General features: G+C 43.8%; 1 long non-coding RNA gene across 2 annotated transcripts in view; it reads right to left on the bottom strand.

The window, feature by feature from the left end:
* Positions 1-25,920, bottom strand: part of LOC144730700 (uncharacterized) — a 101,789-nt gene extending 75,869 nt beyond the window's left edge. For both annotated transcript variants that reach the window (XR_013587840.1, XR_013587841.1), the window contains exon 1: positions 25,554-25,920. This is a non-coding gene — a long non-coding RNA (uncharacterized LOC144730700). The remainder of the gene's footprint in view (positions 1-25,553) is intronic.
* Between the last annotated feature and the right edge of the window lie 352 nt (positions 25,921-26,272).

Here is a 26,272-nt window from a genome sequence, read left to right on the forward strand (position 1 = left end):
GGGCTCCACATGTAGCTTGCATTTTTCCACTAAAGGAGCAGGCAGGGGCATTCTGTGATGACCTAAGGCGCGGTGGAAAATCTGGTGCAAGTGAATCTTGTAGGTGAAGTAGGTTTGTGCTTGATGTGACTTGAGCGTGATTGCAACCCAATGCTGCCCTCGGGCATTAAAAGTCAATAACTGGCTTGATTCCTGCACCACCAAATGCACTCCCGTCTGCTTACAGATGTCGTTAAAAGTACATAGTATTGCTTAAATAAAAAAAGACGATAATAATTAAAGCATACAAGTTGGGCAAGGTACTCAACTCACAATAAAAAAGCCACGTGTTGAAATCCCAGTTCTTAAAATTCCTGGGTGAATTTAAGTCACGTGTTCAAATCCTGGATTATCTTAGCTAATCAGCCTCCTAAGATCAATACAACGACCACCACTTCCACGAGTTATAGACCGTGTTTTGTTTCTTAGAGAGAGAATCGCGCACTAATGCGAGATGACCGTGAATTGTAGACCGTTTCGTCCAGCAGTAGATTGAGCCTCGCCAACAATGATACTGGGAGAGAATCTCTCTGACACCAGAGGAATGAGGAATTTTCACCGGTGCCTCAGAATCACGAACGGAGAAGAATTGTGCCCAACACTAATTTGAAAGCGGCAAACACCTTTTACACATTCGCACGCGTGTCTATTTATGACTCTCCAAGGCCCCCCTCTGTGCGTGTTTTTTTTCACTTCCCCGTGTGCCGCACTCACGGGAGAAAACCAACAAACCGCTCACCCATTCTTCTGTAATTCACACATACGAGTTTCGCCTCCTAAATGCGCTTGGCTACAGTTGGTGACATTTCGGCGTGGCAGATGCTCACACCGCTTGCTGCCTCGCCGCGGCCGCCAAAGCAAAGACGACTCGACCGTGTCCACCACCCCTCCCCACCCCACAACTGTTGCAGGGGCCTTCGCAGCGACTCTGGGAGATTGAGTGCTCGCAGATGCGGCGGCGCAGATGACGCCCCGGGCCAGCGTGCCACCGCCTGTGACGGTGGTAACGGTTGGTGACGGTGGTGATGATGACAGCGGCAATGTCGCAAACGGCAGATAAGGTCATTGCGCTGCTCCCCCGCACTTGCAGCGCACAAAACACCTCCGAGAGGCTTACTGGAGCGGAGAAATACGCCGTGATAGGAATGGGGGGCGGGGTGGGGGGATGGGGGGTGCGCGCTTCGTGCGACTGCCGGTAGATTACGTGAAGAGTCAAATGCGAATGAGTATCCCCCCTTGCTCAATTTCGGCCAGGATTGGGGCAGCGCTTTCTTTCTTTTTTCCGTGACCTCCGAGTGATAACTGGAAATTCGCCATTTCGAAAAACACAATCTCGTGCTGGGTGGGTGATATTTTTCTTCCTCTCATCACTTGCACCACTCCGTCCAAAGCAGACACCCTTCTCGTCACTTATTGCGTTCTGGTAGCCACCCTCAATATGGCTGTTGGTGTCCACTTACTTTCAGCCAGTTCCTATATTTGACGAGAGAAGCCTTGTCGGTCACCGAGGTTGCTTCACCATATTTACCACCCGGAGGGAAAGCATTTGCTGCGGTGGTTGGCAACATTATCCTATGAACCCGATTCCCCAGCCACGGCTGTGATCAGTCGTGAGCGATATCTGAATTATTTGAATGATACAATTCGTCGAGCTCCTGCAGAACATCTCATTTCTTGACTCTAGCTGCATGAGATGAGATCCTCTCGGACTTGGTAGCCACTCTGACACATTTGTCTCGACCACTGGCCATCGTCCCGGTTCAGCGAAATTTTCTGCCAAAACCCACTTTGTTTTCTGTCAATGTGCGCGCTGGCGTCCACTCACAGAACATTTTATACATTTATTACATATTTTTTTCCCACTTTTTGTGCATGTGGTGATTTAACTGGTGTGAAAGTCACGTGTAAAAGCATTCACGAAATAAAATGACAACATGACGTCTCAAAACCTGCTGTTCCACATTTATTTTTCTGCCCTAAGTGCCATTCCAAGAGTGAATCTATCCATGAATACTGTTCATATTTTTTTCTCCCATTTTCTTTGCCAATATCCATGAAAACTCCACTTCACCACTAGTGAGATGACTATTCCCAACGAAGTGCTTAAATGATATAAAATTGCAGCAAATTAAAGTGCACATCAACAATTCAAAACCCCGCTGCACACGTGACGCCTCTTTGAGTTCAAAATATTGAATGTAATATTTTCTCTAAAAGGAGATTAAAAGGGCAAATGCAAGTCATGTGTTAGCATGGAATACGAATGTTGACTTGGTCAAATGTCTATCTATTTCCCTCTACCCAACACACGTGCGCAGCTTTTCATGATTGCCACGTGCTTAAAATGCTTCAATCTTGCAACTCGTGCTTTTGGTAAATATAAAATATATATTTCATTGGTATGTGTTATTATCGCTATTATTTTGGCCGAACACTTCCGGGCTGTTCAACCCAAAAGTGAGTGGCTCGCAATCGGAAGGTTGCCAATTAAAACCCCAGTTGGAGGTTGGACTCGGCCCTTCATCTCTGTGAGGTTTATACAGTTCGTACCACTTTGTGGGGAAGTCAACAGCATTTGTTACATGGGAATACTCACCTACCCCCCCCCCCGTCCCTTACGAAAGTGGAATATTCCACCATTGGCACGGAGTTATAAAATGACGATGATTACCCGCTCAAAGTTCATTTCTCAGGAAAGCACTATGGCTTTTGTCTTTAAACTTCATATAAAGCATCCATTTCCCCACAGTTGCGCAGCCACTGAATAGGACACCGAGCCTCGGAGTGACAACGTCACACCCCTCCCCCAACCCCTTCAAATGACGGTGGCAGTGGACGCATTCGAATTTTCACTCCAGAATCAAATTTAATCCAAATAACAAAAGAGGAGGGGGGATTTATGCAAGCTTCTCGGTTGTGGAGATAAACGGCAAATGGTGTTCCACATTGATAAGGATAAAATGTTCCATTTTTTTTAAAGGGCTGGATTGTGTTGATGCTGACGTGTGAGATAGGACGTAAAAAAATGAAATCTGGTGGGTTTAGGTGCATGTTGGATGAAAATGCCCAAGCTGAGAGATGGCAGGAAACACAAAGAATAATTTGCATTGTGGGATTATGGCTTGCAAGATATTTTAAATCCGGGGGATTTCATACTGTTTCTGTGCATTGCAATATAAAATGCATCTTGAACTTTGCACGTGACCTTGTCAAGAGTAATTAATGCTCCATTTGGAATGATTCATGAGGTGCTTATAAATATGATATCTTGAATTGGTGATTTGTTGAAGTCTTTTGCATAGACAATCCCCTTATCCTCACACGCCAAATGAAGCCTGAAAATGATTGCCATAACGGTATATTTAGTGTACGTTGTTGTATACAAGTGTGTGTGTGTGAGTGTACTCAACCTTATATTCGCATAGAAACCAGCAAAATTATCCTTCAAATTTTGGATGTTAGTATGTTTGTAACGATGCATTATGATATTCGTCACTTACCGATTTGTTACGATACTATTATTCTAGGGTGGATTCCTGGCTATAGCGACCAGTGTCACCATATTGAAAAGGCTTACAATGAGTATCTGGGCAGAGTATGTGAAATGGGCATCTAAAGTGGATAGGTGAGGTTACAGCCACACCATCTCACCATGTGCGATGCTAGCACTAACGATATTAGTATCGGTGTTCAAATGTACGTTGAACTTCTTTCGCACAGTACTAGACAACCATGCTAAATCAGAGGTGCAGGGGGAAACAATAAATCAAATGCCAAAAGCAGTTCTGAAGAAATGAATTTTCAATCGAGAGTTTAAAGTGCATAGCTCCAGTGGCGTCCTAGTGTCAGAAGGACGAGCGTTCCAGACGGTCGCAGAAGCGCATGTGAAAGCGCGCAATGCAGGGCCCCCCTCTTTGTCCGATGGCTAAGCAAAAGCCGCTGTGAGGGTGACCGAAGTCCACGTGATGGTTCATCGATGGATATCTTTTAGATGCATAAAATCCATTGATCAGTACTAAAGCTTGTAAATTGAAAATTTTAAATCGAGTTATGCGTGGTCAAAGATGTGTACGTGAGAAGAAAAAAAAACTAAAAGTTTTCTTTCTTTGGCCTCAAATACAAATTTCACTCAGACAGATAGAATGGCAGCTACAAACAAACCAAGTCACTCCAACGTCCAATAGGGAAAGTGCATGGTTCACCACCCTCTCTGCACTCACGATACATGCCAGGAAAAGGTACGTTTTTTGACACTTTCCACACCAATGCCAGAAGCTTAACAGAAAAATCCGATGCACGTGAAGCCTCAGTATTAATACCAAATAGATGAAAGAGTCTATAGCAGAGGAAATAGTACATTCATTTAAAAGGCTATATTGGGTCTGGTAAATGTGGTCTTTATTTAAAACCAGTCACTATATTCACTGTATAATATCCGCTTGTGTGTGTATGTGTGTGTGTGTCGACTCAGCCTGAAATGAGTACCTGGTGCGGTGTGCAAACATCGCCACTGGGGAGACAAAGGCGGTCGGGCGTGGTGCTGGCCACCCACCCCCTCGTGTACCGTTCCGGCCCTTGCCCCTACAGTCTGTTAAGGCTATACGGGGGATCTTTGTTGTGTGCTAGTGAGTGCTAAAGCGGGGAACCTACGGTGCTATAATCCTGGCATTGTCAGTGTGGCCCTGTACATCGAGTGGAAAGTGCGATCTGAACCTGGCATGGGTTTCACTTTGAGGCATGAGCACCCAGCATAGTTTGCTTAAAATCAGGAGCGGGGAGACGTGTTGCGATGGTCTTCATTAGACGCTAACCGATACTTGCCTCGACAGCCTGTGAAAACAAATCCTTAGTGAATGCAAGGTAAAAGGTGCAGTCCTGTAAATATCTTGCTTTGCACCACTGCTGGCAGGATGGCCTCCACTACAGCGAGCTCTAGACAGCCCATTTGGGGGGGGGGGGGGTAATTGGGCTACTCAAATCATGGTTATCGCTTGCTGGACTTGCCATCCAGGCGGTAGCACCAGTTCGGTCTCATTGGCACAGCAGTGGAAACGGTAAGAGGAGCGAAGATGTCAGTTCCAAGACGTGCGCGGTAGGGAGTGAACGTTCTAAATGTGACGTGGGGTGGCGGTGGAGGAAGTGAAGCTGTGACACGCGCGGTGTTCACATTTCATTCCCGACAGCCGAATCGTCAATTAATTAAACGCGTGCAGGATGTTGAGAGGGGTGGGTGCTGCCATCGTGTTGAGTGCGGTAACTGCAGTGCTGCCCCCAGCCAGATATGGCTGCACTTGCACAATCGCAAGGGGCGCTTGCCAGAGGTTTCCCGGAATGCTCCATCACCAAGGCAGTTGGAACAATGGAGGTTCTCTCAAATCCCCTCGCATCTCTCTTCCCAGCAGTGTGCATGGACGCACCACAGTTAGTCGATCGACCGGGCGTGTGTGCGCTGTGGGGTGCATTGTGGGTGCTCCCACCTCTTCCAAGGATTAATGGCGAGCATGCAATGGTTGGCAGAATACCCTGCAGGGGCTCTGTAGGGCTCCCTCTAGTGGAGGCCCGTCTGCCATCAGTAGCATAAGCAAGTAATCGCAGGGTTCCACCTTCATGTTCCCCCCACCCTCACTCTGCCTGTGCTCAGTCACGTCTCCGCTCCTTTTCTCCTCCTGGCTCCCCCCCTTCAATCGGAATAAATTCCCACTCCACATCACAGGCAACCATTTTCGTTCCTCCCTTAAGACCTCATCGTTTTTCAAATTGCGTATCCCTCTGTTGCACACTCGAAATAAAGGACGTGAGCAGGTGCTCCAAATCGAGGGCAAACACATTTATTGTGGTAATCTGTAAAACGCAACAGCACGTGTGTCACACACAGCAATCCTCAACCGAGTCGCCATTAACCACGTGACTGGTGTACAGGTCAGGTTACTCGATAACCCTGCCAGCCACCTACAGGCCCAACTCAGTTATCGCATGCTGGTGTACACACGTGCATTGATGTACTGCCCAGCACATAAAGACCTTCACAAAACCACACTTTACGCCATTGCTGCACGAGGGAATAATTAAAATAGTGGTCCATTCCTAATGTACCATACCTCTACTTCTTCCTGTCCTAGTCCTTAAAACCTTTACCATACTTCCCCTTCCTAACCTCGCCCCTCCATTTTGCTATCATCACCCTTCCTCGCCATCCCTTCCCCAACACTCAAATCGCATCCCTTTTCCCCATCAGCCAATACTAATGTACCATTTTTAGTTCTCATAAAGCCGCTTGACAAAAACGTTACATAAAATCCTACAGATTTTTTTAAACAAAATGACAAAACGCACTTTCCTTGCAACAAGTGTGCATCATCATTGCACTTTTTTCATAAGTTATAAAAATATATATATATCAAACACTGCATAAGCAGTGTTTCAAACGTGCCAATTTTTCCTTCTTATGACCTCGTAAAACAAAACAAAAAAATAATGTTGCACAAAGATGCACCGCATCCAGTAAATCTGAGCGATCCTCTGATGTCTGAACATTATCTGGAAGAAAAAAAACACGAGACAACGGATTTTCGTAGAGCTATCTCATTAGAGAACAGCTATAAACCGTCAGCTTGTATCAAGATAACGTTTTACAGGTGCCAGCAGGGAGTTAGAGTCGCAGTCAGCTCTGTTCTTGCAACGTGCTCATCATTCTAGCAATGGGAAAATTGCCCCGATAGATTAATTAAGTGAGCCGCTGCTTGATTCTTAGATTGTGCAGCTTCAGCTTAGCGTGACCTAGTTCAGTGGAAGCCAGGCAAGCACAGTTGACAGATCAGGGACAACATTCAAGTGTAACAATAATATAAAAAATATTTATGTGAGAAACCAAAACATTTACAGAAGAAACGTGTAATTGAACAAACATTGATACAGACTTTAAACTGTCCGTTTAAGAGTTATGTTATCATACTGGCCAATTTCCTCTACATTTAACATTTCCTTTCATCCACGCGTTTTTATAAATAGAGTTACCAATATGCAGGAAGTTATTAGCGTTGGGAGAGATTTAAGCAACCTACCCATTGTTTCAGCTGCCACTCCAGGAGATAGGAACTGGTAACCTTCGATTCGCTGCCACGCAGGCGGATTAACTATTAATCTTTAAAAAAAAGTTTAACAAATCCTAATTCTCACTCCCTCGGGGAGGGGGGGGGGGGTGCGGGAGGGGTTAATGAAGTGAATACCGATTTGTAGGACGTCAACTCCTGTCGTTTTATGTATAGACCCATTCCTGGCACAGGATTGAGGAGTTTCCACCACTGGCGTGGGGACCACCAACGGAGATGAGTGATGCCCAATGCCTTGGATTTTGTTGGCATTCCCCGTTCCTCAATGTCACGTTCCTTCTTGACCTCTGTGACCTCGTTTCCCTCGCTTCTCTCATTCGATCGCATCTCTCAACATTGCTCTTAGCCTTCCTTCCATTTCCCTTGGTGGCTTGTTACCCTCCTCTGCTGCTCTCGCAGTCTGTAACGGCCATCTCCTTGCAGACTTGTATTCGCTTGCCCAGTGGCTTGAACCAGAATGTCTATATTTTGCGTCCATAAGAGGTTTTTTTTTGTGGGGGGGGGGGGGGTAGATAGCGTAAATATGAATGTGTCGTTAAATCCGCCACCACCCGACACAGCCAATTATGAAGGTCTTGTCACGTAAATTAAACATGCCAATTAGTAACTAGTTCAGCACACTGGTGTGTTGGAGAGTAAACCCACAGCATACACAATCAAATTACGACGTTTCACCGGTAATTAGAGCCTCCTCCTGTTTCGATCTTATAGGGGGTAAATGTGACGTCATCACTTGTGAGCCAATCAGGTGCGAATATGTGGAATATTTTGTACGTAACATTGTTTTGAACACTCTACTTCAGATTGTAGATGGTTCATCGCTTCTCCCTCGTTCAAAGGATTCCTCTAAGCCGTGCATTGTTTAGGGATTGCCATGCATCTTGATGCTGTATAGCAGCACACCATTGTATTATACATCAGCGCCGTACATCTAGAGGTAGGATTTATATTCGAGATTAAGATACGAAATTTACACTATCCCCACGTGCTTCATTTTATGGTAGCAAAAGAAAGCATCGTGTTCAAACTAGGAATAACACCGATGAGTCACAATACAATAATGCAGTAATTGGCATTACCTAGAAAATACAAACAAGGTTTGTAAAAAAACTAACTAACAGCTGAATGATAAATTACTTCCGATTCTCACACCATGAAAGAAACCATCTTACAAAGAAGAAGTTATTTCACCAGAGCGCCTCCGAAAAAGCAGCATCCCAGGCAAGGGCAGCGCTGTTTGTTGCGCACGTGTCCACGTCGCAGACGAGCACGGGGGTCATTCAATTGCGCCTCCTTGTCGCAAGGCACGAAAAGGTGCCGAGAGGTTCAGGACGCGCCGTCTCCTGCTGCTGTCACAAGTGGCGCGTTCAAGGGCACCCTTTCTCGCCAACGCAAGGCACAGCGAGACGTGCCTGCACGTGTTTACTTTGCCCGATACGTGCGCACGCAACGGCTTGCGTGCAAAAAGGCAGTTGGGCCACGGGAAGCTTTAGGGGGTTTAATTATTTTGTTGCCATCGGCAGTCGCTCAAGATGCCTGGATGCATCATTTGGTTCGCTCAAAATCCACGCGAAGAAAGCCCTGAGCAGTAGTCTGGTGAACGGCCAGCTTATCGCGGATGAATGTTTGTGCAAGGCAAACAATGCAGTTTTATGTATACATACGCTCACGAACATGTGCAGCTTTGGATAATCTTTGGCATGTTTTATTCTCAGGTTTTACAAACACAAATGTACGTAGATTAAAAAAACTAATATAAAATCAGGATACATAGCCAACATAGTGTAACGGTGAGCACACTGGATTTGCAATCCAGGAGGTTGCTGGTTCAATTCCAACACCCATCATGGGAGATGAAACAAAGGGGTAAGTTCCTGGCAACTCTCCGCCTCAGTCAGCCACCCAGCGATGCAAATGAGTGCAATTGTAGTTGGTCGATCTGACACACGTGGGTGGGGTAACGTGTGGGTATACTCAGACCTCTTTGAAAGCGAGACACTCAAACAACTTGTGGCGCAAGAGATCTCATTCAACTCAATTCGCCAGTCGATTTGTCAGTATTACAGGCATGACACGATTCACAACAAAAGACCAAAAAGACCATATTTTGTTCACGTGTAGGATGCAGCGTTTCCTTTGTTGAAATAACCCCAACCCCAATCTGGCCACGTATGATATTTGTACGATGTGTACTCCTCCCCCCCTCCCCCTCTCCCCCCGTCAGTCATGGGGATGCTGACATTTCGCAGGTGCTCCTTAATTTGATTGTGACAAACAGCACGGAATGGACAACTGCCGCAAAATAGAAACCCGAAATCCTCCATTCTCACAAATCGGCAGATGGGTCGAGTGGATTTGCAGTTCCTACGGAAGGCCATCCCCCCCCCATGGTGCTGTAGTTGCACCACAAAGCACACGGGGGTTGGGATTTGGTTTAGGATTGGTGAACCGTGGCACCCAGCGTGCTGCCTCCACACTCGCTCAGCGGGCAAAAAATTGGTTTTAACAACGCTGTCAAAAGTCACTTGGGTTCGTTTTTATTTGTTGCTTTCCGCTCCACCCTCCCACCACTGCGCCCCATCCACAATCAGAATCCCAACGGGCTAACGCTCTCTCTGGGTGAAGTGTACTTTTGTTGTGTGCAATTTGCCGACAGAAAGGTGTTCATCTTTGGGGAATATTTGCGCAAAATTAAGTTGAAGGTGTCGTATTGAACGCCAATATCGTTTTGCTTTCAACGACATTGTGTTTTTTTGTGATATTAATACATACTATACCTTAACCTTACAATTGTTATTTTTATATCAAGACTCCATCTGCCTCTTGTGTGCATTACTCACAAAACCAATTAACACATGTCGTCAATTTTATCTCTAAGACTGAACCATTATTTCTTCATTGTTCTTTTAGCACTCTCCAATGGTGTTGACCGTCATTGGGAACCACACTTTTGGTCACCAGATGATCAGTCCTGCCTGCTTAAAAAAAATCATTAATAATCGTAATTATATTATTTAAGATTATCTGACGCCTTAATATTTAAAAATGCAACTTCACTGAATTATGACAACACTATTGTACCAATACATATAAAGGACATTATTATTATTATTATAAAAATTGGCAATCCATCTGGGTGGCACTGTCACAAGGCACTTTATTCAATGATTTTTTTGCAAATTCAAGTGCGAAGTTAAAGGCTCAAACAATCAATAATCGCTCTGGGGACTATACCATTTGTGCCACTTTGTGAGAAGTCAGCGGTGGTTGTCCTGTAGAGAAGACTGGCTTCTATCAGAAGAATGTGGAATTCGTGCCACCGCTAAGAGTTGATATATAAGAGTAGAGAGCCCAATGCTCGTTTCAAACCTTAATTTTTAAACGGATAATGTTATGATAGACACAAGACTTTGTACTGCATGTGTATGAATTAAATAACAAATAAAAAACATGTGACAATCATCACATTGAGCTCCAATGCTCGTTTGATAATTAAACTATTTACGATATCCGATGTGGTTCTGGGTGCCAGCGCTTTGTTCGGCACGAAGTCCGACGATTCGCTCCCAGTGCCTAGAGCGTCATCAAAATATGATTTGCTGCAGGCACGCGGAGCAAAACGTCGGGCATCGTGCAGAACACCACACGGAGAAACCCCCAAAAACGCGTAAAGAAGCTTAACAGCGCAACCATGAGAAAGTACGCAGTAGCGCGACACATCCATTGTATACCAAGCCAAGTTAATTGAATTACATTTTTACTACAAGGTGGTTTACATGCGTACAATTGAGAAGAGCGTCTGGTGGCGTGTGGGTGTGTCTTAGGGGCCTTTAGATGAAATTGGATCCTGATTGATGGCCTCTCTGGAGTCCACGGCGTTCGCTCCTCATTCCAAATGCACTTAGATTGATGTTTTAAAAGAGACCGCGTCTTCCATACACAGCGTTTAACTGCTCACAAGTCCACTGACTGCGTTTTCATTTGGCCCTTTGCAACTTAAGTATTATACGGATTTTTTTTTAGGAAAGCGCCTACAGCTCTCAAAAACGCTCAGGTTAAATATGTATTATCAAAAAGCAATGCGGGTTGACTTTACAATTACATTTGTCCATTATTATTCATCACGAATTTACTTTTGCAGTTAATATATTTAAAAAAACGACTTTAATTGTTTTCAAAAGTTAAAACCACATTTGAAATGTATGGTATGGCACGTGCCAAATTCACCTACCATTTGAATTATCCTGTTTTGTTGAATGGGATTGATGGTCTAATTCTAACCACGTGAGAGCACATTGAGACAACGTGTCTCTTTTGCAAGGGAAATCTGGTTAAACGAAAACGAATGCCACAACATCGCAGCAAGCACGACACAAATTGAAAGTCACACGGGACACATCCATACTTGACCAGTGAATGCAATGCGCAAGTGTTTTCCAAAAATACAATTCTTAGTAGGTTAAATCAACCCATCGTTGGAATTTATGGTTCGCCAATGTCGAGAATAATGAAGGAGTGGCAGCCAAGGAATGCAATGCGTCCGAGAAAACGTCCAACGGACGATTGGGGCTCTTAAATCACTCGTGTGCAGGTGCTATATGGATTGTTTTTAACATCGCATTGTGTGATAGATGGATGGCGGCTTGTGGAGGCCCTTCATCCAGCAGTGGATCGACCACAGCCGCCGACGAGGATGGAGGCATTTCATGCTCAAAACGAGTGTTGAGACAACCTTCATTTTTTTTCGATTTAAAGCTTTCGTGACTGCAGAGATTCATCTTCTTGGTTCTTTCAGTAAAGTCACGTAGAAGGGAAAAAATAAAATAATAAAAAATTTACATAATAAAATAATTATCACGACGTTTCGGCCACAACGCAAGCAGCCGTCCTCAGGTGAAGAACAGGTCTGTCGGAAAGACAGCGTCTCATTCAGACGTTGTGGCCGAAACGTCGTGATAATTATTTTATTAGGTTTTATTTTTATTATTTTAATATTTCACTTCTACGTGACTTTACCGAAAGAACCAAGAAGAAACCTCCATCTCGACTGAGAATTGTGAGAGCCAGTGGCAGAAATGCCACATCTCTATGCGCAGGGAATAGTCAGGAGGGAAATCATTCATACTCTTAGTTCTTTCGGTAAAGTCACGTAGGTAAAAAAATGAAATTATAATTAAAAAAATATACTTTTAATTTCATTTTCTTTACCTACGTCACTTTACCGAAAGAACTAAGAGTATGAATCCTTGCAGTCACGAAAGCTTCAAATCTAGAATTAAGGGAAATCATTGTTGATTTCTCAAACATCCTCACCAGGTAGTGCTAGCATTCATATTACTGACCTCTGATGGATTGTGGTTTCAAGTCAAGCAACCAATGATGGCTGGAATTTGAACTCGTACCCCTTTGATTGAGTGCTAGTTGCTTTACCAAGGCATATTCTGGAGGTATATACTGTGGCCGAATGAATACATTGTTTTGTCTATTACATTTGTAATAAAGGACTCTCTCTCAGATGTCGATCTCCGTTGTCCTTTATTGGGTTCGTAGAATCTCGTTACCACGGCATCCTCGCTCAGGCCCGCGTCTTTCCCGACGATCTCTCCACAGCCACTCTGCTGCTCCGATATGCAGTCTCCCTGCTGCTCTGTTAGGCAGTCTCCCTGCTGCCCCACCTTGCAGCCACACCGCTGCTCCGCTCTTTAGCTTCACTGCTGCCCCGTATACAGCTAGCCTCCCACAGCCGCTAGCTCTCTGCGTCTGACACCGTTGGCTGACGGTGTCGACGTCTCCCACCGCGTGGCGACCGCGCCCACTCTCTCCGTCCTGCCCAGCGTGGCCTCCTCCTGTTTCACTCCGTCTCAACTCCCCTTTCGGTTCTCCCCCTAAATCCTCTCTCCCACGTGACCCTAACTCCTCCCTCTCCCCACGTGACCCAGACTCCGCCCCCCCTCAATCCTTGCTCGCATTACACATTGATGGTGATGTAGAAGAACGGACACTTGAGGACTGTCATTGAGACTGTTTCACAACACAACAACATATGGTCGTGGGAGAATGGATCAGTTTAAAAAGAGAAACATTCCAGAGATAGAAGAAAAAAAACCAAAAGGTTTGGAAAAATATCATCTTTACATATTGGTGACATCTTTCCCTCACCACGATTGGTTAGAATATTTTAGATATTAAGAATGAACCAGGACACAATGTAATGGGGTGTTTTTTCTCTAAGTAGGCAGTACTCATGATCTGGTGACCAAATTTTTGGTTCCCAATGACGATCAACACCATTGGAGAGCGATATATATAGTAGTAGTGCTTTAACGATGATGAAGAGATAATGGCTCAGTATGAGAGATAAAGTGGACATATTAATATAAACATTACTCTTTGGTTATTTTGGTAAAGTCACGCAGAAAATAAAATCAAATAATAATAGAATACGACGTTTCGATTGCAGCACAAGCAACCGTCATCAGGTAAGAATGAATGATACAAAACAACATAGTAAACTTAGAAACACAATGCAACACAACACAGAGCAGGACAACACAATATAAAACATTGGTTTCTAAGTAATACTGGTAGGTGTCGGGAGAGGCAGATGGAGTCTTGATAGAAAAAAAACAATTCGTATTCAAGGTTAAGGTATAACATTTATTCAAATCACTGAACAAAAACAAGACAATGTAGTTGAAAATATAAGTATATCTTACGAAAACTAAAATTGCAATTTCAAATCAGGCAAATAATATATGAGAGCGACGAGGAGGGCACAAAACAGAATTGACCGGTGCCGCCAAATCTTCGGAGCCTGGATTCTGCGATGCGTTTAGCCGCGACCTTTTGGCACACTCGAGATGATGTGTTCCGATAAAGCAGCTAATAAATGGTAAAAGGTTACAGTGGTGGGAAATGAAGGTCGCACGAATGCCATGGGCCCTCCTCAGGGCTGGTGTGGTCACACCGCTAGGTTTTGTGCACATGTTCGCACTCATTCCGTCACTCTTGCATTTTTAAGGTGGCCAAAAAGAACGATATAGCAACGCCGTGACCTTTTACATATATGTAGTACTTCTTTCGCACCGTATATGGCCAACGGTGCCTAATCAGAGGCTGTACTTGGCAACACATTTACAAATAAACACACAACGTTGTGTTGTAAGCTACAAAATCTACACAAGTTTAAGAACTTGCACGCTCGACTATTTGTTAGGTCAGTAAAAAATTCAGAATCGTCGCCAGTTTCAGAATTATTTGTCATTCGATAAATAGTTTTAAAGCGTTACTCTTTACGCGTTAATTTAAATTTGAAATATATACCGCTCACATTTGTTTCATTGCGAGGTATAATGTGTCTGAAAAATGTATCCAGTGCATAAAACTTTTAATCGCATCATAAAATAAATACATTACAATGCAAGCGTATGTTTAAAAGACATTTTTTTAAAATAATGGAATAGCAATTCAAGAACAAACTGTGCCAGACCCGGAAACCTGTTTTAGTACATTGTGGAAGGGTTTTGATGGGGCAGTGGTATGAAGAAAATAGAACTCCATCTCTGAGAAATTAATACTGTTTAATGCATTTCAAACCGCAAGCCTGTTCTCGAAATGAATGCACATCTGAAGAGGAAGTACCATTATTGTGAGCATAAGTGTCTCTTACACGAGATCAAAGCACAACCACCACCAAGTCAATAGACCTGGAAAGTACTTTTTTTTTCTCCTGCCGAATATTCTTCTAAATGCATGCTGTGATTTTGTTGGCATAGTTTATTCGTAAGTCAAACTTCGATGCAGGTGCTAAACTAACTCGTTGAGAAATGCGTCCCAACAGGAGAGCCAAATCTGGCCATGCCATGCCAGATTTGGCTCTGTTTTACTGCAGCTGCCAAAAAACGCTGATGTGCTTTTTTTAAGGAGAGCGCAAAAGAGTGTTGCTGACATTTCACATGCTGCCATTTCTCATAACGTATATGAATAAAAACGTTCGGGAAAAAAACTTTGTGAAACTGGCGCAGAAAAGTTACCCAACTTATGTATGTCAATTCGGCACAAGGGTTCATGTGACCCACCTGTGGATAATTAGTGAACAACAAATTTGTTGAAGGATGCGGATCTTCCAAGACTTATGCATCTCGGCGAATCTAGAATAGCATCGCGTGTCGATCATTGCGCGGAAAGTGTGCACCTTAAGGCCACCACTGTGGAGGCGAGGGTGTGTATTACATACATTTGTGGAATCAGGAACACACATTTGAATTCAAGTCAACGATAAAGGAAATCACATTATCGAAGTGTGGGTCGGGCTAATAGGACCTGGCTATGTTTATGTTAAAACTACGAAATGTAGTAGTTGTATTGAGAAACACTGCAAATTAATAATATTGTTTCAATAAATTGTAAATGTAACGTGTATGCCGCGGAACATTAAAAAAGTATATGTATCATCGAGGAAATATTTTAGAAATAACATTTAAGCTGGAAACGAAAGTTGAGAACAAATATCCAGTGGGTGAACGCTGCCCTTTATCTAGGAAACTAAAAAATTACGTTTAAGTCATATTTTTTTTCTTCGTAAACAAGGGAGCTTCGGTTCAACTAGGAATGAGGCGAACGTTACGGTATTGCTCACGTGGTGACATTTAAAAAAGGCAGAGACACGAATGCTACGCAAAAGAGAGAGTCTTCACATTTTACGAAGCCATTTGCGGAAACCAATAATAAGAGAACGTCACTGTTACATTTCTCACGTGTGGTCGACCCAACAAAGCGAAATAATACTCCATCGCATTTCAAGAAGGAAAGAATGCATTCTTCATCCCGAGCGCTTCCACCTTTGTATATATCCGTTCCAAAGCGCGCAGAGTTAATAAATAAGCGATGCCCGCGCTCATGAATTGGATTAAAAAGAAACCTCCACCCCCATTTGCTGGCTGCTTTTAGACCCCGCTTGCCCAGTTGCCCTGCTGGTCAAAATAGCTGATCAATAATTAATCCATTCAACCATTCATTATCCTGAAGTGGGAGGAAAGAATGAAAAAAAAAACACGATTTTTTTTATTGGCAGCAAAGCAACTACAGCTAATCTTTTAGTAAAGCGTACAGTCTACTTAGCCTCCAAAATGAGATTAAAACTGGCACACCGGGGATTTGTAACCATTTCCAAAGAATCTCCCAATGCATAAAACATGTCGGGAAATAGAGTCCACGAGCGATGTGGTGGTGTGAACAATAAATGGTTGATTCATTAATACATCATAACTACAACAATGGTGGCGACTTTACATAAAAAATAAATAACAAACAAGCAATTCGTTAGAACGGATTCAGGGCAAGACTCGTAGCTCTTCACTCTAACTAAAGCATATTTGTGGTTAGAATACATTTGAAGGATTTACAAAAATATAACATCTCACCTTGTATCAACGTAAACACAAGCCCAGCGCTGGACTGATCTCGTTACAGTGTCGCAGACATGCATGGACATTCCTTGCGAAATGCAAAATATTTAACTTTACTGAAAATCATGCATCTTCAACATGAATGCTCAAATTAACATTTGATAGAGCTCATACATTTGGCACCCCCAGAGGAATATGGAATTTCCATCACTGGCTCTGGGATGTAAAAATACTCATATGAACAAGAAATCTCATTTACAGTTTTTTTGACTATTTTTTTTTAAACACTCAAGATGAAAATCATATTTCCACAAGTTCAACACACCACAACAAAATCACTATTCACGATCTACAGCACTGAACCCACGGATGTCGGCTGTAAACAAACGCACCTTATTGCATTTGAAGCTGCACTTTAAATGGGTCCCTGAAAGAGTATTGCGGGCTTTTTTTTTTACATCGCACGAAGTTAGCTTAGGTGGAAAATGTTTTAATGGTTAACATTGCCCGCACTGTCATCAATGGGTGGAATACAATGAATGTGCAGTCAAAGTCAAGCCAAAGTAATACTGGTAGGAACCTCCTGGTTACACCCACAGGGGATTATTGTGTCCATCCGTCGTGCAGGGAGGGGCTGGGTTGGGAGGGGAGGGGCTGGTCACCCCGTGGTGCCCTTATAAAACTCAACGTTTAACCTACTCACGCCGGCTTGTGCCCGCCCTCAGTCGGCCATTTTTGCGGAATACACCACGCCGCCGTTGACCCTGGCCATTGACCGAGCAACCCAACGTTCCTACCTACCAGCTCCCTCCGCAGGAATGTGTTTTCCTGCTCAACTGAGCATTGCGGCGGTGCTCATCTCCTGAGCCATTGGTGGAAATTCAACGTTCCTATGGCAGGGGCGAGTCTATCCACAGGACAACCATTGTTGATTTCCCAGCAAAGCAGTACCTTTCTATCGACCCCAGGAGGTCCACCTTCTCTAAACCAACACGTGACGCCACAACCTTCAAAATGTGCGTTGCTCACGCCGCCGTTGAGCAGTCCAGGTTAAAAATTGTGCGCTTCCAAATGTTACGATGCATAACGTTTAAATTGTAGGTTTGCTAGCAATGTTTTTTTTTATTAGCACACAAAAACACAAAGATTCCCCGTATAGCCTCATCAGACAATTGGGGCAGTGCTGTTCGCGAGGACCCTATGATGGCCGGCACGGCACACGAGGTAGTGAGTGGGTGGCCAGAACCACGCCCGACCGCCTTTGTCTCCCCAGTGGCGATGTTTACACACTGCACCAGTTACTCATTTGAGGCAGTCACCCTATGGAAGACCCGGGACCGGTTCAGATAATCGTCACCGATTGTTGACAATGAGAGGAAATCGAAGTCAGGATGCTGGGTTCGTAGCGCAACGGGCTAACCGCTACACTACCGCTCCCCATATGCACACAAACACACACGCATTATAAGCTAATGCACTGTTTAATTGACATGGTGGGTATGTTTGATGATCGTATCATAGTTGTGTACTCAGACACTGCCATATTGTTGGGAATTATGCCTGGACGTTGTTCCTTTGTGCTGGAGGCAGCTGTATTCAAACGAATGAAAAAAATAGCACAAACATTTGATGTGGTTTTCATCGATGCATCATGTGGAATGGGTTTCATAAAGCAGAAAAACACACCCGGCGTTGTACGTGCTAAGAGACAAAGGGTTTGTATTTACGTGAAAACAACCGTATACAAATTATAATAAAGAATGATGCGTTAATACAACTCTAAAACGCTCTTAAAATGCATAGCCAAGTCTTTCATATGCAGACAAACCAATTAGTGCATTCCGATCCTATTTTTTAAAGCTGTCTCGCTTTAAAAAAAAATATTATTGTGATGTGGGCTCCTATTCAATCCTTTCCGCTTAAAAGCCCTGCAGTCACCAAGGAGACTTATCCTCATCCATATGCAGTAGATTGCTTCCCATGATCAAGTGGATGGCGTGAAACCTGACAACTGTCCACATGTTCAACACGCGTTCCAAAAAGCATCGTATGCTACTTTGTCGAGGACGAACAGCGAACGCTTGATATTGTGCGGATGGCAGCTTACGTTTTATTACAGTCGCGACCTTTGTATCACTCGCATCTGTAAATGCGCGTACAATAAGTCAAGACGATATTCTCCCCATTTCACAAAGTCTTTTCAGTCAGAGATCAGCTATGTTGGGCAGCCCTCAGCCTTTGGCCAAATAAATTGCACATTTCCATGGTAGGGGTCAGTCTGACCTATTGATCACTGGTGACTTCCGGTTAAGCGGTAGTCACCGTATCGTCCCTGGGGTCAGGACTGAGTTGACCCACATCCAGTATTTACATATATGTACGTAGCCAACGGTGCTAATCGGAGGTGCGGGGGTAGGGCAAAAAACTAAACTCAAAAAAGCAGTTCTAAAGAAATAAGTTTTACATGCAGTGCATAGCTCCGGTGGCTTCCTAATAATGAAAGAGCGTTCCAGACGGCCGCAGAAGCGCATCTGAAAGCGTGCAATACCGTGACCCGCCTTTGTTCGATGGTTAGCCAAAAGTCATCGTGAGGATGTTCGCGTGATGGTTTATACCCTTTGGCCAGATCAGCAACGTTAAGCACTTTGCGTGTAACGAGTACGACAAGCCCCTTCCTTCCCGATGTGTTCTCTCGGTCTGTGCCTCGCGTTGTCCGGCACAATTTCCGGCATTCTGCTCTGTGTGCCGAGAGCTTCAGGAGGGGGCAGAGCTCTGAAGGTCGAGCAAAACGTCCGATATGGCGTCGAACAAATGCGCGGCCATCCAGATGACGCCACCAGACAGCTGCCCAGCACGATCGCGAAAAGCCACGCGGTAACATCACAACCGTCTGTCGGTGAACTGGGCACTCTAAAATCAGAGTAGCACACGTGATATTTCACAACTTAAAACGCATAGCGCGTCAGCTTTGAAATGACGCGATCGTTGTTTTTTTGGGTCGAGCGATTAAAACAAATTGTTAGCGAGTAAAGTTTTGAAAAAAAAATTCTAATAAAATCGTCCATGCTACAGCACAAAGACAAAGATGCTCCCCCCCGTATAGCCTGCAACAGACTGTTGGGGCAAGTGTTGTTAGCGAACACCTATGAAGGCCGCCACGGCACACGAGGGGGAGCTTGACCAGCACCACTCCCGACCGCCTTTGTCTCCCCAGTGGCGATTTGTGCAAACCGCACCAGCCACAGCAAGCACACACAGACGAATGCTGGTGGGTGCCCCATCAATATACAGCTCTATCTTTCCACATGAGCCCTTTCTTTTCAATTTTTCCAACCGAGCTTCCTCAGATCGCTTTCGACAGCCTTCCGAGATCAAAGGCCCTCCCCGTTAATGGAAGGAACTGCACTACAGTGGTGCAGGCGGCACTTGTGGGCATTTTAATAAAGATCTCACAGCCTCGCTTCTGTTGTATAATCCCCCATTTCCAATGAGATTAGGCTGCGCAATGACAGGCCTGGCGCTCACGGCTACCATTTTCTCGCAGGAAGCGAAACATCATTGGTCAGTTGTTAGAATACCATTTTAAGTTTGATTTGAATTCCGCGTGTATATGTATAGGTAGCAAAGACAAAGACCTCCCGTGTAGCCTTAACAGGCTGTTGGGGCAAGAGCAGGGAGCAAGCAACGACAAAAGCCGGCACATCACACAAAGTCAGAATCTGAATATGTATCCAAACAAGTGGGCGAGTGGCCAGCACCACACCCAGTCGCCTTTGTCTCCCCAGTGTCGATATTTACACATCGCACCACGTGCTCGTTTTAGGCCGAGTCGATCTCGGGGAGGCCCTGGACCGGTTCAGATAATTGTCACTGGTGCTGGACCGTGAGCGGGGATCGAACCCGGGTGGCTAGGATCATGGCGACGTGCGACAACTGCTGTTCTATCGCTCCCCACTGTTTCTTTAGCATATACAATACTGCGTGGTGTCTATATATATATAACATGTGTAAAGATAAACACACTATAATAATTGTCATTATTAATGTTAAATAGTTCTGTAGATGAGAGATGATTTTGCTGCACGATGGCTAAATTTCGACTCGTGGGTTGGATTTGTTTTTAAAGGTTGCGTGCATATTAATACGGCACCATAATTGTTGCTTGAATGACATTGGCAGCCTTCGCCAGAAACGAAGCACCATGGAGTGGTGTATTCCGCTTGCAAGGTAACAATTAGACCGATCAGAGTAGCCAGTCTGAGAATCCTAATTGTGACCTTTTCAGTAAAAAAAACCCACACACAACCGAAGAGTCTACATTGAGGGAATAGGAAAAAGGTCCATTAAATAATGGCATTATTTTTTCCTCATTTAATATTTTGAGTACGAGTCTGGCTTTGTATATTAACAACCGCTCAAATTATGTACATTTAAGGCATTCTAGATTTGAAGTTTTCGTGACTGCAATGATTCATAGTCTTTGGTTAATAAAATAATAATACAAATAATAATATTTTTAGATTTGAAGCTTTCGTGACTGCAAGGATTCATACTCAGGTTTTTTCGGTAATTTTATTTTTTACCTACGTGACTTTACCGAAAAAACCTGAGTATAATTAATAATATGTTTAGTTATTTTTATTTTTTTATTTTCTTTCATCTACGTGACTTTACCGAAATAACCAAAGTGTATAGTTAAGGCATTACCGTTGTTTTGTCAGTTTTAAGATGAAGTTGCACCGGGATAAAAGGGTTATACTGAATAGCATATTTAATGAACGCATTGTCGTCATAGTATTCTCAAGTGCTATGCAACGACTTTGCCCTTAAGGGCATCTCAAAAGAGTACTCTGCACCTCCAATTCAAATGTTTTCTGCGGCTGGCACTTGAAACCCAACATTTACATTGGACTGTATTCTAAATTAAATATATATACACATTGTTTACAGAGACTAAAGATGACGCGATTCATATATTTAACTTATGTTGACACCACCGAATGGGCCGGCGATTAATTCCCGTGCCGTTAGATGTTGCAGACTTCAAGGCCTCGGCAGCTCAAACACCATCCCCCTCTGCTCATTCATTCTGCAGTGCATTATTATTATCATTATCAAAGTGCCATCTGTGCTGCGTGTGGCGGTGCGTGGCGGTAATCCAGCGACTCGTGGGCATGGATTGGTCGATGAGGCGGAGCTGATGGCCACGGGGAGTGAGCGCAAGGCATATTCCAGCATGGGGAATGAGCGCGCTCCGTGTGTGTCAGTACAGCAAGCAGGCGGCTTCTGCCCAATCGGTGCGCACTCGTGAGTGTCCTTTCCCCTCGTACGCAGAAAAAAAAACCAACGGAGTCACGCGGACTGCTGTGGGTATGGTCATGCGAGAAGCATGGCGCTCATCACAAGCACGTGGCAACGCTAGCGGAAGGCAAATGTCGTGAATGTGCCGAGACAAATATGTTATCGATGGTGTCAAGGAGAAGGGAGAGGAATGACATGTTAAACATTCTTATAGATGGGAAGAACAAGAAAACTATCCCGAATGTGTGGGTTTGTAAAGGTACTCCAGTTTCCAACCATGCGCAAACATGAAAAAATTACGTGGTCAAACAGAGTATTGAGATAATTGGATCAGCTGGCGTTGGGGCCGTGGCGTGGCGTGGCGAGGTTCATGTGGGCCCTGAAACAATAAATGAAGTGGGAGGGCATTAATTTCGCCTCCCCCTCTTTGTAGCGCAGCAATTGGGATCCGGTGCAGTTACACTGCATGCACACTCGATGATTACACAGCTGCTCAAGAATCAGAGCACCAGGCTGGCACTTCAGGATTGGGAAACTTGTGATTAGACGGACTCATCCAGTTAGAGCCTTCAGCTTGGTTTCCAAACGAATAGATGCAAAAATAACCTAAACTAAACTCTGCATATTTTCATTTTTAAGTTAAGTTAGGGAAAAAATTACAGCTGTGAAAAAAATAAACGTGTTGGTTTGACTGCCACGCAACGGAGATCTCTTCAGTAGGTGTTACAGGCAGTCCAGCACCCGAATTATTATGGTAAAAAAAAGAAGTGTACTTAAAGTGGACCTCAGAAGTAGTTCTGTGATGCGACTTTCAGTGTGCTATTCTCGAGGATGGGCCGATTTACTGATGTTGGAATTCGTCATAGATATTTGACAGGATGCCGATAGCAAGATTGTTATGCAATTGTGAAATCACAAAATGCCACTCTTGAGACTAGGATGAAGCTTTCCCAAGTGAAATATATATTCACTCGTATACATGCTGCGCTGTGTATGCAAAACTGCTTATAAAATATATATTCTCATGAATAACAGCAAGCCAATGTCTTACCATAGTATAATGACATTGAAAATGGTCTGTGATTACTAGACGATAAAAAAAACATTGCAATGACCCTTTTGCTTGAATGAGTTTCAGATAGGAAATCCCTAAACTTACCTAAGCGGCTATTGCCTTGGCTTAATGGATTCACGGCAATAAGTGGTGCAGTGATTATAAGCCGACCAATAATAGAGGGGAGAGAGGGAAGCCTAAAATAAATAATTCATACTGGCAGGTTTTCATCTTGCAGAAACTTTTATTAAAGAAAATGCAATAACTGCCCACGTTCGTGTAGCATCATGTCTATCTGCATAATTCAAATGATCAGTTTTAGATGTGAAGCGTTTTATCTCGCTTTTTTTAAATTCGACTAGCCTTTGTGGATAAGAGTCTAAAACACGTAGTAGTGTTGTTTAATTACTTTTTCGATTTAAAAATTCGAATCGGAGATTAATGTATTCGTCAGCCAAATATTATACCTTCCAGTTCTTAATTTTACCCTTCTGGCCAGACACACATACAGCGTGTTGGGGAAGTAACCCGCTTTATGCTTGCATCATATCCAGGAAGCACGTAGAGTGTCGTAAACAACATAGGTGTGCATTCATGAAAATCAGATCGCCAAAAGGCAGGCATGAGTAATCTTGCATTATAAATACTATACTTCTCACATTCCCCCCCACACAACAACTCAATTTCACCAATTTCCCATCGGTGTCGTTATCACGGGAGGTCAATATTTTGCTGCTCCTACTTTCTGGAGCAGCTTTCACACACACATCAGGCAAGTTGTCAGACTATTGAGGCTTTTCTTCTTGCTTTTTTTTTCTTACGCTCTAGTAAACGACGATCCAGGCTTGGCCATCTGAGAACGTACATGCCCCATGAGCGGACACTTGATTACCATCGCTGTGTATATGCTAAAGCCTGTTGAGGTTTACATTCCCCGTCTCTTTATTTGTCCATGGCAGATGAGCACACATACGTCTGACGTCTACTGTCTCACCCTTTTTATTGACTCGTTCTGTTCTCTTTCAAACACGAAATCCTTTTTCCCGGAAGCAGAACGTAACCCATTTCTCCAGGGCGTAATCCCTCCTCGGAGATTATTTAAAAAGCTCGAACCACAAATCAGATCGGCCTACCTAAAGCTTTTGCGGCGCAGGCTTTCTCTGTAATTGGCACCTCGCTCTGTAATTGGCCGTGGATAATGGCAGGGCTGTGTGCCACTATACAATGGCTCGTGATTTGAAAATTAAAATAGGATCACGATTCTAGAAATGCCTTTTTTTTTAATACCCCTAAAATATATAAAGGAAGCATGGCTATGCATGTAATGTAAGTGATCAGAAAGTAGTTTTAAAGGTACACATGCATCATGTATGAAGTATCGACTTTAGACAGATTGATTACTGTTGATAGCAATAATTATTGTGCGGATGAAAACATATTTAGATGTGAACTGATGTTCATGTCCAGAGAACTTAACATCGGCGGTACATGTATTGGACGATGCCGCCGAATTTAAAATAATATTTTTTAAAATGTCACGCAACCTTCAAGATATACCAATGCATATTAACATCAAACCACACCAAATGTATCTTTTACGAACACGCACGAAAACACAATTAATCGTTTTTGAAAAGGTATACAAGATATTAACTATTAAAATATTAGTCGACGAGCAGAAATAGTCAGTGTAGATTTACACCCACAGGTTCATTCATAACGGGTGCATCCTTATCTTAAGTTGATAAAGCTCTTGAGCTGTACACCACTGTTTTAGTTTGATAATCAGCGATATTTAATGTGCTTTCACACTTCCAAAAGAGAGTCACGTCAGGCCGACACGTGCTATTATTCTAGAGATTTAACGTGAAAATAACATTAAAAAATAAGCGTGGGCTTCCACACGTTAATAAAACCATCAGAATAAACTCCATTGCCGCTTACCCTAGGGAAATATGGCATTAAACCTCTAATACGTTACACCGACTTACTTTTAAGAGTGGCATATGGCTAATTCTCGGAGGGTCTCAGACAAGTACACATTTTTATTCTATGCAATTGTTTGATCACGTAACTTACTTGCGGCATCACTGCTAAGTTATATCGGGCAATGGGCTTTCTCTCGCTGTGCCGTGTTGCTCGGCTACAATGCGGAGACGACCTTCGTCAGGATGGCGTAGAGGGAGAGCAGCGTGGAGACACATTTAACCATCCGAACATTTTGCAAAGGCAGCGATTTCGGTTTCGGCAGCACTGTTTCCACATTGCAGTACTGCGCGGGGTGGTCCACATCTCTTGTGACCCCCCCCCCCCCCACACACAATTTAATTAAATATCTAAAGCTGAATATATTTGCACACCGAAGGGGAGTGAAGAGAGAAATGAATATGCAAAGGGTGAAAAAACTAAATGTTCGGGTTCAATTAATTTGGGGCGTCACACGACATGTGGACCACCTTGTACATGGATCCTGCCAGCGTGGTGGTGCTCACAATAAATGGGACAATCCATGAGCAAAACCCCAATGAGTCTATCGATTAGTATCTGGGTGCACTGTGGCATCAATGGCATTGGAGAGACAAAAGAAAGCCAAGGCAGACTGCTGGTGTGTGACTTATCCTTATACTGAATGCAGTACTGTACCTTCAAAGTTGATCATCACAGCAGCATGTCCCAGCAATGCAGACTGCTGGAACGAGGCCATTCATGCCACAGCACGTGGCATTTTTCTTGTTCCAATATTCAGCTATTGTTTTTTCCTTTACCGGGCTCTCTAGGCACAACGTGAGCACACGAAAGCAGTGTTCACGTACACTTGATAACCTAACCGCAACGCTTAGCTGCAGGTAAAACTTACTCGTGGCTCAAGGAGCTCGTTGCTTAGCTCTCAGTGTCGCCTTCCCTTGAGTTACCTGCTACCACCACCACCGCAATGCCCACGTTCATCCGTTAGCAGCTGCGTGCATTCACGATCAATCCTAGCCCCTGCATCTCATTTCCCAATTACCGTGTCCAGGTTCCTTCCACGGCGAATTACAACAAACTGGTGACACGAGTATCACCAGCTATTTTTCACAGATGTCCAATATATTAGATGTAACAGGCCTTATTGAGTTAATTGAGTTTATTTAGATTTTGGGCCACATCAGCACAGCTGCATTAACTGTATTGTAAATCGGGGTGGTGGAGGTGCAACCACCCACAGATTCAATGAGTTATGACAATTTAGGATGGCATTCCAATGGGTGATTCTAGTTTTAACGTAGCGTTGAATGCAGCACTGTAGTCTTGATTGGCTCGCGGGATAATGTGAGCCCATTACCTCTAACTTTTTTTTGGGGGGGGGGGGGGAGTCACAAGAC

Source organism: Lampetra planeri, chromosome 36 (genome assembly GCF_965212315.1).
Source record: "Lampetra planeri chromosome 36, kcLamPlan1.2.h2, whole genome shotgun sequence".
Lineage (NCBI taxonomy): Eukaryota > Metazoa > Chordata > Hyperoartia > Petromyzontiformes > Petromyzontidae > Lampetra > Lampetra planeri.